Source organism: Sminthopsis crassicaudata, chromosome 3, assembly GCF_048593235.1.
Source record: "Sminthopsis crassicaudata isolate SCR6 chromosome 3, ASM4859323v1, whole genome shotgun sequence".
NCBI classification, from domain to species: domain Eukaryota; kingdom Metazoa; phylum Chordata; class Mammalia; order Dasyuromorphia; family Dasyuridae; genus Sminthopsis; species Sminthopsis crassicaudata.
Genome location: NC_133619.1, coordinates 38,858,801 through 38,879,056, shown reverse-complemented (window position 1 = coordinate 38,879,056; position 20,256 = coordinate 38,858,801). Strand labels below are relative to the sequence as shown.

Genomic DNA, 20,256 nt, shown 5'->3' with positions numbered 1-20,256 from the left:
TATATATATATATATATATATATATATGTAACTATAACAATAACACTCTCAGGTTTGCACAGTCTGTCCAGCAAGTCTATAATGTACCCCCCCAGTTCATCCATCACTCCTACCATGTAGTAATTTTCTTACTTCAAAGCATAGTTCAGATCCCATATCCTATATTCAATGTTCCTCCCCAGTTAGCTGTCAGTGCTATACTCCCCCCCCCCCACCTTGTATTTATTTATTTGTGTGTACAATCCCTGAGACCATGGGTACAGAATGTCTGAGCTAGTTATAGTCAAGGTCTGGTCTTCTGAAATATCTTCTCTTTTTACAAGGGAGCTTTTTTGATGGGGGAGGGATAGTCATTGAAAATTATGGTGACATTAAAACAAAAAGCATGAAACATAAACTGAAAGTATGGTGCATCTCTTTCCTAAGATCAGCTCATTAGTGGGAGTGCTTGGTGACCAGCATAATATTTTATCATGTCGTGGCCCAAGCAGAAAAGCATTTCCTGAACTCCTTAGAGCTTAGAAGGATGTAATTATTCAAGAAGCAAGCTTGAAGAGACACTCCAAAAATATGCGACATATAATAAAGTGATCCTAACATAAACAAACCCATCTATGTATTCTTTTCATTATAGGCTGTTATTGATTGAGAACACTGAATTAAAAGGCATTTGCTTTGTTCCTTCTGCTGTAGAGTTTTTTAAAATCAACCATTGAGTCTGAAATCAATGATGGAAAATAAATAAATAAATAACTGAATCACCAAAGTTCCACAATTGTCAGATGAAGGGGACTGGTGGGGGGCTGGAGGGAATGTCTTGTAGCTACTATTTTCTGCTCTTGTTATGAAATCCTAGTAAATGTTGCTTTGAATTAATTGTGTCTGTTGTTCTGTTGTTTCAATCATGTCTGACTCTCCATAATCTAATTTGGGGTTTTCTTGGCAAAAGATACTGGAGTGCTTTGCCATTTTCTTCTCCAGCTCATTTTCCAGATGAGGAACTGAGGTAAATAGGGTTAAATGGCTTGCCCAGGGTCACACAGCTAGTAAGTGTCTAAAGCCAAATTTGAACTCAAGAAGATTTGAACCTGATTTAAGACCTGGCACTCTATACCCTCTACCTCCTGGCTGCCCCAAATTGTGTCTACTGGCAGACTATTAATGGGAAGTGAACTGGTGGAGACTCTTAGAGCTGTAGTAGCAGAACTTTGGACCTCATTCAACCTAGCCCTGGGTGCAGCAGCTGCCCATTGTAGATACAGCTCTATACAGTTCCCCTGTAATTATAAGTTGGAGGAATAGACCAAAAGAAGTACCACATATACAAATCACATATACTGTCATATGGACTATGGGGGAAGACATTACTATATGGACATATACCCTTTCCTAAGCCCCAGGTGGTTTATCCATTCTCAAAATGGTTGGAGAAGCAGAAGAAGTTGGAGAAAAGATCAGGATTAAAGATTTAAAGCAGAAAAGACTCAAAAAGCCATCTAGTTCAATGTCACTAGTGGGGAAAGCTAGAATAGCTCTCAAATTTGAGAGAAGAGGCAACTAAGGGAAAACCAGGATTTAAATCCAGATACTCTGGTTCCCCCATAATATTCCTTCCATCCTATATGATGGCTCTCTAACAAACACATAACTAGACATTTTAAAGAATAGGAGTGGGCCTATTCCTCAGGGTGTGGCCCCTTGGAGAAGAAGTCTGATCTGGGCTCTCATGAGGTTTTTAAGTTTCTGAAAGATTGGCTGGTGTTTAGGGTGGGTTTGGGGAAGATCTGTCCAATGATGAAAAGAGACCATTATTGTCCTCTGATGGGAGTGGGGGGCCTACCCCCGAATGATGCTATCATCACCCTTTAGTTTCTCCACCCTCAAAAGTGTTCCACTTCTCAGAAGCTAATAAAAATGGTCCAGGAACTGACAAGTATTTTAAGTTAACTCATTAAACTGTCAAGCTCGCTCTCTCTCTGTCTTTTTTTTTTTTTTTTTTTTTTTTTTCTGGGGATAGCCTTGCAGTGATATATTTCTATGATTGGCTAAGGTCTGGTTGCCCAAAAGACGGGAGGAAGTTCAGCCTTTATGAAAGGGTCATTCATCCATAGTGGGTGCGGGACCAGGGTCTTCAGTCCTGGAGGAGGGTGCAATTGTGCCTGGGTGCACAGGGTACAGATGGCTCCTCAGGGCAGGAATTAAATGGGAGGAGGGGCATCTCCCTAGTCTGAAGACAGAGCATTATTCTACTTCTGTTAAGGCACATGGGTGTGCCAATGTTAGAGACTTTTCCAGACTCAGAATTTGCCCCCCCCTTGCCAGCTGTGATCTTAAATTTGCTTCCTTCCTGAGTCTCATCTCTGAATTCTACCCCTAAACCCAGGACATGGCTTAGAGCCAAGCCATAAATGATCCACCTTGAGCTCTGCACTGGGGTGGGGGGATATTAGAAAAGTAGATAACTTCTCCACATTCACTTTCCCAGCCACCAGATTGACAAAGGATGAAGGAACCTCACAAAGTGCCAGCCGGGCTAATGGGTGCTGAGTTTGTTTGAGGTCTCCCTGAGAAAAAAAAAGAAGTGATGGGGAAGCCTCTCATAACTCCCATTAATGGAAAATATTTGGTCTGAGACCAAAGAAGGGGAGACTGGAGTTGCCATGTAAACAGGATGGGGTGGAAGGGAGAAAGATACTTTTATTCTCTTGCCCTTTGAAGATCCATGGAGACTCCTTATAGGGAATGAAAAGGATGTAAGGATGAAAAATAAATGGTTGCAAAAAGTCAAGAATCCCAACCTCCAGCATCTGATGGCTACTTGTTGTTAAAGGGGTGTGGTCAAAGGATATTGGCAACCAATGGTTGATTTAGGGGAATCTTTCCTCATACAATAGACAAAACTTCCAAATCTTGATCATGGGTGCCATCTTAACTTGAAAAATATAATCCCTTCTCAGTGAAGCATAAAGAACCTCAAAGATATCAGTGACATAGTTCAATGAAATACAATCAACCATAATGTAGTAAGCCTTGTCAATCCATGAGCCTTCTCCATGATGTATTTGTTTGAAAAGTCAAGAAGCTCAAAAAGCCTACATTTGAATTGGGAAAACTAATGGAGCTGCATGATGGAAGTGGTGGCTCTGAAAAGTAAAAAGATCTGGGACAACTAGATGTCTCAGTGGATAGAGTACCAGCCCTGAAGTCAGGAGGACCTGAGTTCAAATCTGAGTTTAGACACTTAACACTTCCTAACTTCGTGACCCTGGGCAAGTCACTTAACCCCAATTGCTTCAGCAAAAAGAGAAAAAAAAAAAAAAAAAAAGCTGGTTATGAACCATCAGTTCAAGAATCTATTTAAAACTAGTTTTGTTTTGTTTTATTTTAAGGTTGAGAATTAAAATTTATCATTTTGATGATTTAGGTTTATAAATAAAAATGTCATCAATATTTGCTGCTTATAAAGTTTTTTCATAAATGTGACAAGTAAATAGTTTGAAATCTAGTGGAATTGTATATGCTCTGTAGATAAACATGTTATAAAACAAAAAAAGAAAAATGAAAAAGACCAGATTCTACTAGATGGGAATGAGGAGCAAATTTAATCTAGGCAAGGGAAATATCAAAGCATAGTATTTTTGCCTTGTTGTTATTGTTATTTATTTGCTTACTTGTTTTATTTTTCCTTTCTTGCATTTTTCCCCCTTTTAATCTGATTTTTCTTGTGCAGCATGATGAATATGGAAATACATTTAGAAGAATTACACGGGTTTAACCTATTTCTAATTGGTTGCTGTCTAAGAAAGTCAGGGGGTCAGCTATTGTTAGGAAGCCACAAAGAGCTCTTTGCTATTTGGTGAACTGGTTGAGGCAGTGGCTAGTGCCCTGGGCCCAGAGTTAGATCACATGGATATAAGAAGCATCTCTGATATTGGCTAACTGGATAAGTCATTTCAGAGCTTTTAAGTCTCAGCTTCCTCATTTAATAATACCTGTAATGACAGGGTTATTATGAGACACATAAATGATATCATGTCCATAAGGTTTATTATAAACATTAAGGGGCAGCTAGGTGGCGCAGTGGACAGAGCACCAGCCTTGAATTCAGGAGGACCGGAATTCAAATCTGGTCTCAGACACTTAACACTTTCTAGCTATGTGACCCTGGGCAAGTCACTTAACCCCAGCCTCAGAAAAAAAAAAAAAAAAAAAAAAAAAAAAAAAACAATAATATTATAAACCTTAAAAGGCTAGACACTTAACACTTTCTAGCTGTGTGACCCTGGGCAAGTCACTTAACCCCAGCCTCAGAAAATGGAAAAAAAAAAAAAAAACAATAATATTATAAACCTTAAAAGGCTAAATAAATAATAATCTTCATTTCTTTTTTCTTTCTTTCTCTCTCTGTCTCTCTGTCTGTCTCTGTCTCTGTCTCTGTCTCTCTCTCTCTCTCTCTCTGTCTCTCTCTCTCTTTCTCTCTATTTCTTTCTCTCAAGAGCTTATCATAGTGCTAGGTACACAATAAACACTATATAAATGTAATTAGTTAATATTCTGAACCAGACCTATGATTTCAATAGGATCCAGATTGTTTTGTTTAAGTTTTTTTATTTTCAAAACATATACACAGATAATTTTTCAACATTGATCTTTGCATAGCCTAATGTTTCAGATTTCCCCCTCCTTACCCCAAAGCAATCTAATATATGTTATACATGTTAAAATATAAGTTAAATCCAATATATATAAACATATTTAATAATTCTCTTGCTGCACAAGAAAAATCAGATAAAAAAGGAAAGTAAATGAATAAGAAGGCAAAATGCAAGTAAACAACAATGAAAAGAGTGAGAATGTTAAATTGTGATCTACATTCAGTTCCCACAGTCCTCTCTCTGGGTGTAGATGTCTCTCTTCATCACAACATCATTGGAGCTGGTATCAATCATCTCATTGTTGGAAAAAGGCATGTTCATTGGAATTGATGGTCTGATAATATTGCTGTTGCCGTGCACAATGATCTCCTGGTTCTGCTCATTTCACTCAGCATCAGTTCATATAAGTCTCTCCAGGGCTCTCTGTATTCCTCCTGCTGGTCATTTCTTACAGAACAATAATATTTCATTACATTCATATACCACAGTTGATTCAGCCATTCTCCAATTGATGGGCATCCACTCAGTTTCCAGTTTCTTGCCACTACAAAAAGGGCTGACAAACATTCTCGCACATGTGGGTCCCTTTCCCTTCTTTAAGATCTCTTTGGGATATAAGCCCAGTAGTAACACTGCTGTATCAAAGGGTATGCACAGTCTGATAACTTTTTGAGCATAATTCCAAATTGCTTTCCAGAATGGCTGGAGGATCCATATTGTGAAACTGTGGTTTGTGATCTATATGAGGTTTCATGACTGAATGTGAGGGTTGCAAAGCTGGGATTTATTTTCTACAAATGTCTGATTTGTACACCTACAAAAAAATTTTCTCCAGCAGAAGGGGGTTATAAGTGAAAAAAGCATAAAAATCCTTAGGTTAGGGAACCTCCCTTGAAATATCTAGAATGCTCTTCCTCCTCCCAAATGCCTTCTAGTGTCTCTGCCTTCCTTCAGTAAGGCAATAAGACTCTGAGTAAGTTAATTAAACTCTGTGGGCCTTGTTTTCCTCCTAGATAAACTGTATTTGGGTTTAATGGCCTCCATGGTCCCTTTCAACTTCAATTTGTGATCCCTGAACTTTAGTCTTCTGGACTCCAAAGTCTGCCCCATTTTCAGGATCCCAGGGAACTTTTTCTTGCACAGGATGTAGGACTACATAAGAACTAGGAGATGAGCCCTTCTCTTCCTCCTCTGCAGAGCTCAGAGCCCTCCAAAGTGAGATGTCACATTTATAGTCATATTTTTTCCATTGGTTAATCTGTTTTACTGATTTCTCCTCTTCCTCCTATTTTTCTTCCCCCTCCTCCTCTCTTCTTCTCCTTCTCCATTCTTCTTTTCCTTCTTCTCTGTTATAAGGTCTACATCAGATTGCTTACTGCTTTAGGAAGGAGGAAGACAAGGGAGTGAAGGATACAAAATTTGGAAATTTTACAAAATTTTACAAAAATCTTACAAAAATTAATGTTATAAATTATCTTTACATGTAATTGGAAAAATTAAAAATTTTAAACTATTGAGCATTAAATAAAGTATGTTATAAAAAATGGCTCTTTGAGAGGTGGGAGAGGGACCAATGGCAGCAGGTAAATCTAGTCAATCTAAAAACAAAAGATATCAATAAAACATATTTTTAAAGAAAATAATTCTAGTTAAGATGTTCACTTGTAACTTTTACTGACAAATGTATGGTTTTGGGGTGGATTTCTTACAGTTCTGTTCAACCCAATTCACCAAATACTAGTTTTGGAAGGTTTTATTGCTATCATTTGTTTTACATCACCTTTTTCAAATATATTCTTCCCCCAGAAATCTATTCTTTTTCACAAAGCAAAAAAGAGAGAAGTTGAGAACTAACCAACACACCCACCAAGTCTGACATGTTCTATCTTTATACTCTTTCAAAGAAAGGAAAAAATAGAATGCATTTTCTCATTAAGAAGTAGATTGAGGCAACAACTCTGCAGTCAGAGATCTGAATTCAAATCCTATGCTTCAGCAAACCACTTAGCTTCCTTGGTCTGCTTTAGTTTCTTCATTTATAAAATTAAGAATTGGGACTAAATGGCTGAGGGTTCTTTCAAGTATTATAACTACAATCCCTTCTCCAGAACCAGTGGTAGCAGCAAGCAGTTATATTGGGATTTTATTGCAAAGCCCTTTATATATATCTCAGCTGATCCTCACAACAACCTGGTGAATTCACTACTACTATTATCTCCATTTTGCATGTGGGGGAACTAAGACTATAAGAGGTTTGCCAACTTGGCAAGTTCACAAACAATCAGTATGAAGTAAGATTTAACCTTAAGTCTTCAAAAATGAATCTAGTGCTCTCTCCACTGAGCAAACTGCAGCCTCCAAAACTGGTCAGTTTGGGCAATACAGAGACCAAAAAAAGTTTGAATGAACAGAGATTTCAAGGGAAATGAAATGAGTTTCATATCATACACATTGAGCTTGAGAAAAACATTCAGGCAAAAATGTGTAAAGTGCAATTGGTCACATGGACTTTAAGTCCACTTAAGAATCCATTTCAACATTTCTGAATTTTTACTGTGATAAATTTTGTTTTAACTTCAAAGAAACACAATGTTTGGAGAGATTCCCTGAATGAGCTTATGTACCATTATCTTTTTGTCACTAGGCTAGAAAGAAAATCAGAATGGCGTCATAGATCAGATTGAAAAATCAGAAGATTCCTAGATTCTTATCATGACTCTGCTCCTGATGATATGGATTATCCTGGACAAGTAACTTTCCCTTCCTGACTCAGTTTCCACATCTGACAAATGAGAGATTTGTAAAAGAGTTCCTTGCAGCTCTGAATCCATCATCTAAGATATATGGTTTTAGTAGGGTTTAGGACGTCTCATCATATTTTCTCTTTCACACTCTAATCTGGAAGCAACTATTACTATATAGTCAATGAGCATTTATTAAATATTCACTGCCCATCAGGCAGTGGAAAAAAGGAAGGAAGGAAGGAAGGAAGGAAGGAAGGAAGGAAGGAAGAAAGAAAGAAAGAAAGAAAGAAAGAAAGAAAGAAAGAAAGAAAGAAAGAAAGAAAGAAAGAAAGAAAGAAAGAAAGAAAGAAAGAAAGAAAGAAAGAAAGAAAGAAAGAAAGAAAGAAAGAAAGAAAGAAAGAAAGAAAGAAAGAAAAAAAGAAAGAAAAAAAGAAAGAAAGAAGGAACCAAGAAAGAAAGAAAAGAAGGAAGGAAGGAAGAAAGAAAGAAGGAACCAAGAAAGAAAGAAAAAAAGGAAGGAAGGAAGAAAGAAAGAAAGAAAGAAAAGAAGGAAGGAAGGAAGGGAGGGAGGGAGAGAGACAGAGAGAAAGAGAGAGAGAGAAGAAGGAGGAGGAGGAGGAGAAAGAAAGAACACATTACTTGAAAGACCTTACATTTTATGGGGGAAAATAATGTACAAAAGAAAACTGAAAAGACAATGATGGGTTGGGATGAAAGAGGTACCCAAGTAGGAATAGAGTGGCTATGATCAGAGAAAAAAAGATGGAACATTTTGAGAGGTATTCATCATTAGGAAGGGGCTCCAGCCATTTAACAAATGAGAAAACTGAAGGTCACAGGTAGAACGATTTCTTTAAGATTATACAACAATTGTTAAAGTTGCAAAGTATAGAGCACTTTAGATGAGACCAGACACTCTGACAACTCTGCCAGTGCATAGAGATTCGGATTTTGCAAAGATAGATCCAATACAAAAACATTTATTTTGATGGGACCTGAAACAGTTCATCTTTTTTTTTTCCTCTAACAGAATTTTATTTTTTCCAAATACATGTTTTTGTAAAACTTTGTATTCCAAAATTTTCTCTCTCCCTCCCTGACCATTCCCTTCCCCAAGAAAGCAAGCAATTTGATATAGATTAGATATGTGCAACTCTTTTAAACATATTTCCATCTTTATCACATTATACCCCCCAAAAAAAAAATCAGAACAAAAGGGAAAAAATCATGAGAGAAAAAACACAAACAAACAAACAAAAAACAACAAAAGTTAAAAATCCTATGCTTCCATTAACATTCAGTCCCCATAATTCTTTCTCTGGAGGCAGATGGTACTTTCCATCCCAAGTCTACTGGAATTGCGTTGAATCATTTATCTTTTTTCACAGAATGGACTTTAGGGCAAATCTGGACACACATCTTAGAATCATAGATTGAGATCTGTGAGGGACCTCCAAGGTTATCTAATCCACGCCCTTTATTTTTATAGAAGAGGAATTGGGAGGCAGGGAGTTCAAGAGATTTGCCTAAGGTCACATAGATATTAAACAGGCAGAACCAGCTTTGGAACTCAAGTCCTCAGAATACAAATCTAATCTCTTCTAGACGAGGCAGCATTTCATACACTTAAACCAACTGCTCAGACATCTTATCTCCTGACACCTATCTGTCTTGGGAGCTACAGTTTAGACCAGGATATGAAAGAATGAGAGGAAAGAGTTCACAATCTGGATTTATTTCTATTTTATTCTTTAAAAAACAAACAAACAAACAAACAAACAAACAAACAAACAAAAACACTTTTACAATAGAAGGGTAGTCCCTGGAGAAGATTCAGAAAAGGTCCTTCTTTTCTTTGCAAAATTGGCAATCTATAGGTGTGGGATATTGCATGCATATACTGTCAGACTTCCAGTTGTATTGGTTAATTTTGCTGAAATGTTTTTTCCCCTTTATTCTTTGTTACTAGGGAGGTCTTGCTAGGTATGGGAGAGAATAAGGATAATTTATCTGGTATTTCTCAAAAGAATAAATTTATTATTTGTTTTTGTGAGGTCCTGCTGGGAGGGTAGGTTTCAATCACAAAATGCCAAAACACGGAGGATACCTAGAGCTCATGTCATCCAATCAAGTTGTTGAATAGAAAGGGGAAACTGAGGCAGAGTGCTAAAAAGCTTGCCCCAAACTCAAAGTAAAAAACAAGAGACTGTCAAAATTATAAGGAACCCCAGAGATCCCAGAACTGAAAAAAAAAAGTCCCCAGTCATGAATCTAAATACTAGTCTAAATACCCAATCTAAATATTGAAGTCAAGGCCATTATGAGGAATACCAAAAGAAAAAGAGGACTACTTTGTCTTTTGGGGGTCAGAGTTTGTAGGGTTTGGGGAAAGAGAAAACAGCTTTCTTTTAGTCTTGAAAAGAGCCCCTTTCAACCAATCTTATTCCAAAGAAACCTTCCTAAAAAATAATTTATTTGTGGGTTTTTTTTTTAAAGCATTATCATTCCAGAGCTGAGAGTTTAGTGGAATCACCCCAAAAGTCTCCATCAACCCCCCAAAGTGATACAAGGACATTCATCATTGAGTTATTGCCATGAAGGCAAAAAAAGACAATGATATCATACCTCAACCAGGAAGGTCCAGAGGAATATTCCTCAGACAATGGGACAGGTCACCTCTGACCCCAGCTCCAGGGCCCTACAGCACCTCTGTTAGGCCCCAGGAGTGGGGTCAAAGTTTTGTGAAGAGGAATCAGATGACAGAATACACTAAGCTGTTCATTACCCAAACAAGCCACTGGATCCTTGGGATCCTGCCCTGAATCAGTCTCCATTCCGCAAACCAAAAAGAGTATCAAGATTAGGCAGGAGCTCACACAAAACTTATATTCCAGGCAGTGTGATTCAGACTGTATACTAAACTCTGGAGATCCAATGGTAATAGTGAATCGGGTCCTGCCTTCAAGATGCTTACATTCTGCTGGGGGAAAGAACCACAACATGTAAACAGAAATAAGTGCAGAATCTAAACCAAATAGTAGCAGAAGATCAGGGAGACCTATAAATGGGGAAAATAAGAAGGGATTCTCAGAAAAGTAAACATTTGGTATGAGTCTAGAATGGAGTGAGAGATAAAAAAAAAAAAAAAAAAAAAAAAACAAAGACAAAAAAAACAGAGGTAAAACAGGAGAAAACATTCAACACCTCAGGGACAAGGAGGGAAGAGATGGAATGCTACCTCTTGGCAATAGCACACAATCAGCTCACAAAGATTAGTTGCAGCCAGACTATGAAATGAATGAATGAATGAAAAAAGCATTAAGTGTTTATTATGTGCTAGGCCCTGTTTGGAGTTCTAAGGATGGAAATATAAGCAACCAAACAGCCCCTGCCTTTGAGAAGAGGGAGAAGGAAAGGAGGAAGGCAGAAAGATTCAACTAGAAAGGCAAAAGGGAGCAAAGCAAGAAGCAGAATGACCGGGAAGTGATGGGTCTAGGACCTAGTAAGAAAATTTTAAATCTCACTAATTAAAGTTCAGAATTTTATGAGCCAATTGTCTTCTGCTTAGTTTTTCAATAGTATTTAATTTTTCTAGCTTCATGCTAAGAGAATTTTCTTTTCTTTTTTGAATTTTAATTTCTAACTTTAATATCCTTAACAAAGGTAAAGTTTGGGAAACACTTGCAATCTTTGATATAAAATGAAATTAGTAGTAAGATTTTTTAAGTTTTAAAGTTATTTCCCCTCTGCTCAGCACAAAGAGTAGCTAATCAAGCTCTCAGGGTCTCTTGAACAAAATTAATTAATGCAGTATCTTTACAATAATCTATCAAACAACTCTAAATGAGTTGAAATTTTATGTGATAAAAATGAGCAAATGTCCCATGAAAATTTTGCTTCATATTTTATTATAATGATTTTTTTTTATTTTTAAAGCTTTTTATTTTCAAAACATATGTAAGGATAATTTGACAACATTGAACCTTGTCATAGCCCTATGTTTCAGACATTCTCCTCTTTCCCTCCACTCCCTCCCCTAGATGGCAAGCAATCCAATATATGTTAAGCATGGTAAAAATATATGTTAAATTCAATATATGCATACATATTTATACAATTATCTTGCTACACAAGAAAAATCAGATCAAAAAGAAAAAAAATGAGGAAGAAAATAAAATGCAAGTGAACAACAAAAAGTGAAAATACTATGCTGTGATCCTACAATTCCTACAATCTTCTCTTTGGGTGTAGATAGCTCTCTTCCTCACAATTGGAACTGGCATCAATCATTTCATTATTGGAAAGAGGCACATCCTTTAGAATTGATAATTCTTAAGTCTTATTAATTTAATTATTATTTTATTAATAAGTCTTATTGCCATGTATAATGATCTCCTGGTTCTGCTTATTTCACTCAGCATCAGTTCCTGTAAGTCTCGCCAGGCCTCTCTGAAATCATGTGGCTGGTCATTTCTTACAGAACAATAATACTACATACCATTCACATACCACAATTTATTCAGCCATTCTCCAATTGAGGGGCATGTACTCAGTTTCCAGTTTCTGGCCACTACAAAGAGGGCTGCCACAAACATTTTTGCACATATGGGTTCCTTTGCTTCACAAAGAGAATTTTTAACATTTATTTTTGTAAGATTTTAAGTTCCAAATTTTCTTTTTCTTCCTTCCCTTCCCCCTCCCCAAGATAGCAATCTCTATAGATTATATAACCAATCATTTTATTTTATTTTTATTTTTATTTTTTTAATTTAATATAAATAATTTATATGTAAATATATAATATAAACATACATATATATATAATACATGTATTTTCAGATATAATAATTTTATTTTTGTGATGTTATTCAGTATTTGTCATATTCATCACTTCCTGGTTCCTTTTATAATTTTTCAAAGAAATTTTTAGGATAGAGATGTGAGGCCTCTGTATAATCTATAAGTCTTATTCCTTTCTCATTTCTTTTTAATATATTTTTTAAAATAACATTATCCCTTGTATTCATTTTTCCAGATTTTCCCCTCCCTCCCTCCACTCCCTCCCCCCGATGACAGGCAATCCCATACATTTTACATATGTTACAGTATAACCTAGATACAATATATGTGTGTAAATCCAATTTTCTTGTTGCACGTTAAGTATTGGATTCCAAAGGTATAAGTAACCTGGGTAGATAGACAGTAGTGCTAACACTTTACATTCAATTCCCAGTGTTCCTTCTCTGGGTGTAGTTGTTTCTTTTCATCATTGATCAGCTGGAAGTGAGTTGGATCTTCTTTATGTTGAAGATATCCACTTCCATCAGAATACATCTTCATATAGTATTGTTGTTAAAATGTATAGTGATCTCTAATACATTGCTGGTGGAGTTGCGAAAGAATCCAGCCATTCTGGAGAGCAATTTGGAACTATGCCCAAAAAGTTATCAAACTGTGCATAACTTTTGATCCAGCAGTGCTACTACTGGGCTTATATCCCAAAGAAATACTAAAGAGCGGAAAGAGACCTATATGTGCCAAAATGTTTGTGGCAACTCTTTTTGTTGTAGCTAGAAACTGGAAGATGAATGGATGTCCATCAGTTGGAGAATGGTTGGGTAAATTATGCTATATGAAGGTTATGGAATATTATTGCTCTGTAAGAAATGACCAGCAGGAGGAATACAGAGAGGCCTGGAGAGACTTACATCAACTGATGCTGAGTGAAATGAGCAGAACCAGAAGATCATTGTACACTTCAACAATGATACTGTATGAGGATGTATTCTGATGGAAGTGGATATCTTCAACATAAAGAAGATCCAACTCACTTCCAGTTGATCAATGATGGACAGAGGTAGCTACACCCAGAGAAGAAACACTGGGAAGTGAATGTAAATTGTTAGCACTAATATCTGTCTGCCCAGGTTACATGTACCTTCGGAATCTAATGCTTATTGTGCAACAAGAAAATGGTATTTACACACATGTATTGTATCTAGGTTATATTGTAACACATGTAAAATGTACGGGATTGCCTGTCATCGGGGGGAGGGAGTAGAGGGAGGGGGGGATAATATTATTTAAAAATATATAATAAAATTATTAAAAAATAATAATAATTAAAAAATAAAGTGTATAGTGATCTTCTTGTTCTGCTCATTTCACTCAGCATCAGTTCATGCAAGTCTCTCCAATCCTTTCTGAATTCATCCTGCTGGTCATTTCTTACAGAGCAATAATATTCCATAGCCTTCATATACCATAATTTACCCAACCATACTCCAATTGATGGGCATCCATTCATCTTCCAGTTTCTAGCCACTACAAAAAGAGCTGCTACAAACATTTTGGCACACACAGGTCCCTTTCCCCTCTTTAGTATTTCTTTGGGATATAAGCCCAGTAGTAGCACTGCTGGATCAAAGGGTATGCACAGTTTGATAACTTTTTGGGCATAGTTCCAAATTGCTCTCCAGAATGGTTGGATTCTTTCACAACTCCACCAACAATGTATTAGTGTCCCAGTTTTCCCACATGCCCTCCAACATTCATCATTATTTGTTCCTGTCATCTTAGCCAATCTGACAGTACACCCAATCATTTTAAACATATTTCCATATTAATCATTCTGTGAAAGAAGAATCAGAACAAAAGAGGAAAACTAGGAGAAAGAAAAAGCAAAAAACAAATTTAAAAAGGTAAAAATAGTATGCTCTTCTATTCATTTAGTCTTCATAGTTTTTCTCTCTGGAAGTCTTGCATCTTATATGACAGAATAAAAAAATCTACATTTGATCCTAGAGAAATAGGAAACCAATGAATTTTGAGCAGAAGAGGAGCAAGGTCAGATCTGTGCTTTAGGATTAGCACATTAGGGAAAATTAGTCGGTACAGTGAATAGATTATCAGCCCTTGAGTCAGAAGAACCTAAACTCAAATTCAGGCTTAGACACTTGCTAGCTGTGTGACCTTAGGCAAATCACTTTATCCTGACTGCCTCCAAAAAACAAAAGAATATCAAATTGGCTGCTAAATTGAGCATAAACTGGAAAGGGACGAAGCAGAAGACCCTACTACTAAAGGACTAGATCTGCAACCAAATGATGGATATTCAATTCCCAATTCTTAGTAATTGTATGATACTGGAAAAGTCATTTAATCTTTATTTTGTTGTTGTTGTTGAGTCATTTTTCAGTCATGTCTGATTCTTTGTGACCCTACTTGGGGTTTTCTTGGCAAAAATACTGGAATAGTTTGCCATTTCTTTCTCCAGCTCATTTTCTAGGTAAAGAAACTACGCCAAACAAGGTTAAGTGACTTGTCCAGGTGACACAGCTAATAAGTGACTGAGGCTGGATATGAACTCAGGGCTTCCTGATTCTAAACCAAACATTCTATCCACTGAACTACCTGATTGCCTTAATTTTCCTAACCTTCAGTTTCTTCATCTGCACAATGGAGTTGAAAATAAAAACATCAAAGACTTCACAGGTTTGTCATGAAAGTGTGCTAATTATATAAATCATTTTGTGATCTTTTTGTTATATTTGGAAACAGTCAACACTACCCTTAATAAGTAGATTAGACAAATATACAGGGGGAAAATTAGGACAAATAAAAGATAAAAGGAGAATCAAACATATAGGGAAATCTCTCATCTTGATCTAAGTAGGGGAAATCTGAATCCCCAAATATCCAAGAAAATACATTATTTTGTGAAAGTCATTGTTTTTAGTTATCCATCCTCAAGGAGGCAGTGTGATCTTGTAGATAGGGGGCTGACCTGCCTCTGACATGTACTGACTGTGTGGCTCTGTGCAAGTCACTTATCCCACTGAGTAGTTTAAGTCACTTTTTAAGACTGGATGGCAGAAAAGACATCAACCTGGAAGATCCTTTTGCCACTTGAGGCACAGGTCTAATCTTTGTGTCTACCTCCTCTAGTTACAGTGTTTTTACTTATCTATGAACTTATGGAAGTCCCTCCCCCTCAACATCTAGAATGTCAGTTTCTTGAAGGTAGAAACTCATTGAGTTTTCTTCCTTTGTAGCCTAAAAACTGAGTATCTAGCTCATAAAGGGAATTTAAGTGTTTGTTGAATCTCTAGGGAGTGTAAACATTGGCTTATTATTCCATCATCACTCAATAATTCAATTTAATAACATTTTTCAGGTTTCTAGGGCTAGATACTGAGATAATAAAGACAAAAGTGCAATGATTCCTGCCTTGAAGATCTTTAAATCTTACAATAAACTATGGATAGAAAATGCCATTTACATCCAGAAAAAGAACTGTGAAAATTGAATGTAAATCAACACATTATATTCATTGCTTTTTCTGGTTCTTTTTTTCCCCTCTCCTGTGGTTTTTCCCTTTTGTTCTGATTTTTCTGTCCTAACATGATTCATAAAGAAGTGTGTATTTTTTTAATTAAATTTAAAAAAAAAGAAATATGTTTAAAAAACTATAAACCTAGATAATTTCAAAGCCAAAATTAAAATCCAGTTCTCCTGAAAAAAAAAAAAATCCCACCAAGATTTCTGATCTCCATCCATTTTTAATATTTTCAAGTGTCAATCAATCAAGCATTTATTAGGTTCCTACTGTATGCTAAGCATTTGGGGACACAAAAAAGAGAGGACTGGAGGATCAGATAATCTAATGTTGAGTGTCAGACACAGTAATGGAAGGAGGTGGTGAATAATGCTTAGTCCCTCCCTTGCCTGCCCTCAAGGAGTTCAATGAGTAATTTTTTGATGAGATAATGAGATAATGAAAATAGCCGGCCAACTAAACTGAATTTTTCAAGGATCTATGTTATCTTCCCTTCTTTAGAGAAAAACCTATGGCATCTAAGTGGCTCTGTGTAGAGTGTTTGGTCTAAAGTTTGAAAGACCTGAGTTTGAATCCAGTCTCAGAAATTTGCTAACTCTGTGACCTTGGAAAGTCACTTTACTCTATTTGCTTCCATTTCCTCATCTGTAAAATGGGCTGGAGAAGGAAATGGCAAGTCAGTACCAAGAAAATACTGTAGAAAGTATTGGTGTGCTATAGTGGTCATAAAGGGTTAAACATGACTGAACAACAGCCAAGACTCAGGATCACCCAGAGAATGAATTTGAGTTCATGATTTTTTTACTCCAAAGTGTCAACTAGAACAAATTGGTCTCTAAATTGTGGGTAGCCAGAGACCCAAAAAAGCAGGCAGTTAAGAATCAAACAAGTTTAATTTCATAATTTCAAAGTGAGGGAAATGGCTCACGAGCAAGGACGTGTGCTGGAGCTCTATTCCCAATGTGGGGGACATGAGACAATGTGACAATCTCAATAAGACAATCTCAATATCTCTGGCTGTACACCCCTGACTATAAGGAGTAACAAGAATGAGAAAAATTTGATCCATAGAAGGACTTCATGGGACATGGGTACTTTTCTGAGCTTAGAAAACACCTGGTATTAGTCAAAGCAATACAATCATTATGTAATTTTGCCAGAGAGTGAGAGCAAAGAATTGTTGGTGCGCTAAACTCAGGCACAGACCTGCTCCCTGGACCTTGGCTCTAGAAAACAGAGTGTTTAGTAATATCTTGAAAAAAGTCAGTTCTATCCACTCATTCTGTTTCCCCCTTCTCCTACCTCTACCCATTTCTTTGGGAAATTGTACTGTGGCTTTAATGATCCCAATTTCTCCCCCAAATAAAAGTTCAGTTTTTCTTTTTAATAACAATATTCTCCAGTGATGCTTTATGACAGTAAATCCTAGGATACCAAAATAGTTTTAAATGGATGTACAAGGAATAAGCAGACTTTAACATACCGGGGATGAAATGTGTACAAGAAAGAGCTTAACAGATAGTGAAGAAATCTCTGGAATGTTTTCTCATTATAATAACTAAATAGTCCCTGAGAAGAAATTTTAAAATGCATTTCCTTCCAAACTTTACTGGGGTAGAGAAGTAGGAGCCTTGAATAGTGCATAGCTATGGATCGATCTATAAGCATGTTAACCTTCTGCATACCTGGTGCTGTGCTTGACACTGGGGTAACAAGTCAAAATTCCTTCTCAAAGAGTTTGCATTCCATGTGGGAGACTGTGCACATGTAAATATAAACAGAATTTTAAAAACATATATACCAATCAGATTTATGTGCTATCTTGTCCAGTTTTGTTGCATCGATTTTGTTCAGAAATAAAAATTAGTAAAAAGCAAAATATAACATATTTTTAATGTAAGCTATAAGATCAGAGACATCATAGGAAGACTACTGGATTTGGAGTTAGAAACATTTGAGTTTAAACCCCACCTCATATTTTTAAAGCATAACATCACATTAGAAATAATGAATATTCGAACCATTTTTATCTTCCTAGACACCCTTCCCCCACTCTATGCACACTTGCACACACTCAATGATGCAAAACCCTGGCTTTCCACCAGTGTCTAGCCATGGAATCTAACCCCTGGGGACAAATCATCAGACAGTTTCAGCCCACTTAGACTTTCAGCTATGCAGCCTACATTTGAAAATCTTCCCTTTCCTCCTGCTACTGGGCTCATAAGTACCGTAAAGAGCTTCCTTCCTTCCCTCTCTACCAGACACTCCCACCCTTCTGGAAACCCAAATCAAGTGAGTGTCCCACACCCCCTAACTAATCAACATATCCATCCATTTTTCCACAAGGGCCCTTTGAGAGCATGGGGGGAGTTTGAACTTTCTGAACTGGATGGAGATGGGATTGGTCTTGAATGGAATCAATAGTACCTTAGTGGAGGAATTGAGGGCTTGGAGAAGTAAAAAGCTTGGGGAAGGGACAAAGAATTGGAATATAAACAAAAATAAGGTTTTGGAAGGAGAATTGAATTTGGAGCCTGGGGATTCAAATTTTGTCTTCTAATTCCCCAAAACACTTAGCTTCTCCCCTCTTCTGTTCCCTCCTTTGTAAAATAAAGGAGCTGTTTTTCTTCAAAGCTGAGGGTGATCCCAGAGGGAAAAGTTAAGAATGACCCTATAAGATTGAAAATGAAAATAAAATTGCCTCCATTTTACAGATGAGAACTTTTAAGATTCTGAGCATTCAAGTGACTTGACTGGATGACAAAACTAGGAAATATTTGACATAGGATTTGTACTCACATCAACCAAGTTGTCAAACCCTATTCATCCATTCTAGCTAGCTGTCAATGAGAAGAGACAGAAATCAAAGATTGACACCATTCTGTGATCTCTTCCATGGGGACACTCATTCCAAGGGTGATTACAGCTTATTCATGCCTCCTCCTAAGCAACAAGCCTATGTCTTCTTTTAAATACCTAGGGGAGAGGGTCCATACAACATGATAGCATTAGGGGGATGACAATGGACAATTCAGGCTGTCTAATGTGTTTTTTTTTATTATTATTATTTTTTTTTTTTTTCTGGAGAGGGAACAAAACACACACAAGTAAATGCTAGATGTGTCATCAACATCGACTAGCTAATTATGTGCTATTAAGTGCTAGGCATTGAGCTAAGTGTGAATCTTACAAAGGCAAAAATGATCCTTCTTATGGAGTTCATGTTCTAATTCTAATGAAGAAACATACAGATGACTATTTATAAATAAGAAATATACTTGGTAAAACGTAGAGAGAAGATACTTGGGGGTTAGAGAGTGGCAAAGAGTCTTGTAAAAAGATGAATTTTATCTGGAATCTAAAGGAAGCCAAAGAATTAAGGATAAGGAGGGAGAAAATTCCAAGCAGGGAGACAATCAGGGAAAAAATGCATAAGACTTATACCTCTGGCTGTGCAATGAGTTGTCACCAACTACTAGAAGTAACAACAATGAGATTAAGTTTGATACATAGCAGGACTTCATGAGACATGGGTACTTGTCCAAGAAAACACTGTTAGTCAAAACAATGCAATAATTATGTGAATTTGCCTGCAAAAGTTTTGCTGCATTGATTTTGTTTTCTCTCTTTTTGTTTTTCATTCTATGAGATGGCTTATTGGATAAGCAAAAGGAGAATATATTCAGGAAAAAAAAAATTGTCATGTTCCAGGAACAGCAAGAAAGCTATTGATAATTCTAACAGACTTGGGATGGAAAATACTATCCATATCCAGAGAGAGGACTATGGAGATTAAATGCTTCAGCATACTGTTCTCACTTTTTGTTTGTTTGTTTGTTTGTTTTTTCTTATTTTTCTTGCACAACATAACATACATGAAAACATATTTAAAAGGATTGCACATATTTAACCTATATCAGATTGCTTGCTGTATTGGGGAGGAAGAAAAAATTGGAATACAAAGTCTTATAAAAATGAATGTTGAAAACTATCTTTATGTGTATTTGGAAAAATAAAACACTACTGGGGGGGGGGAAGCCATTGACATTGAATTAAAGAATGCCTGGAACAGGTTCAAATATCTTAAGATAGCTGGAAATATAGGAGAGGAAGGGACAGCCAAATATTGCAGTGGATAGAGAATCAGGAGGGTTCAAATATGACCTCAGACACTTACTGTGTGACATCAAGGTTAAGTTACTTAACTTTGATTAACTCCAAAAAAAAGAAAGAAAGAAAGAAAGCAAGCAAGAAAGAAAGAAAGAAAGAAAGCAAGCAAGCAAGAAAGAAAGAAAGAAAGAAAGAAAGAAAGAAAGAAAGAAAGAAAGAAAAAAAAAGAAAAGAAAAGAAAAGAAAAGAAAAGAAAAGAAAAGAAAAGAAAAGAAAAGAAAAGAAAAGAAAAGAAAAGAAAAGAAAAGAAAAGAAAAGAAAAGAAAAGAAAAGAAAAGAAAAGAAAGAAATGTAGAGGGCACAATGTCAAGTCATCCCAGAAAGGTGAGTTTGGCTACAGACTGAA

At 36.5% G+C, this 20,256-nt stretch overlaps 1 long non-coding RNA gene across 1 annotated transcript in view; it reads right to left on the bottom strand.

The window, feature by feature from the left end:
• Positions 1–4,446: 4,446 nt before the first annotated feature.
• Positions 4,447–20,256, bottom strand: part of LOC141560325 (uncharacterized) — a 46,546-nt gene continuing 30,736 nt past the window's right edge. The window contains exon 3 of the long non-coding RNA XR_012487694.1: positions 4,447–6,033. This is a non-coding gene — a long non-coding RNA (uncharacterized LOC141560325). The remainder of the gene's footprint in view (positions 6,034–20,256) is intronic.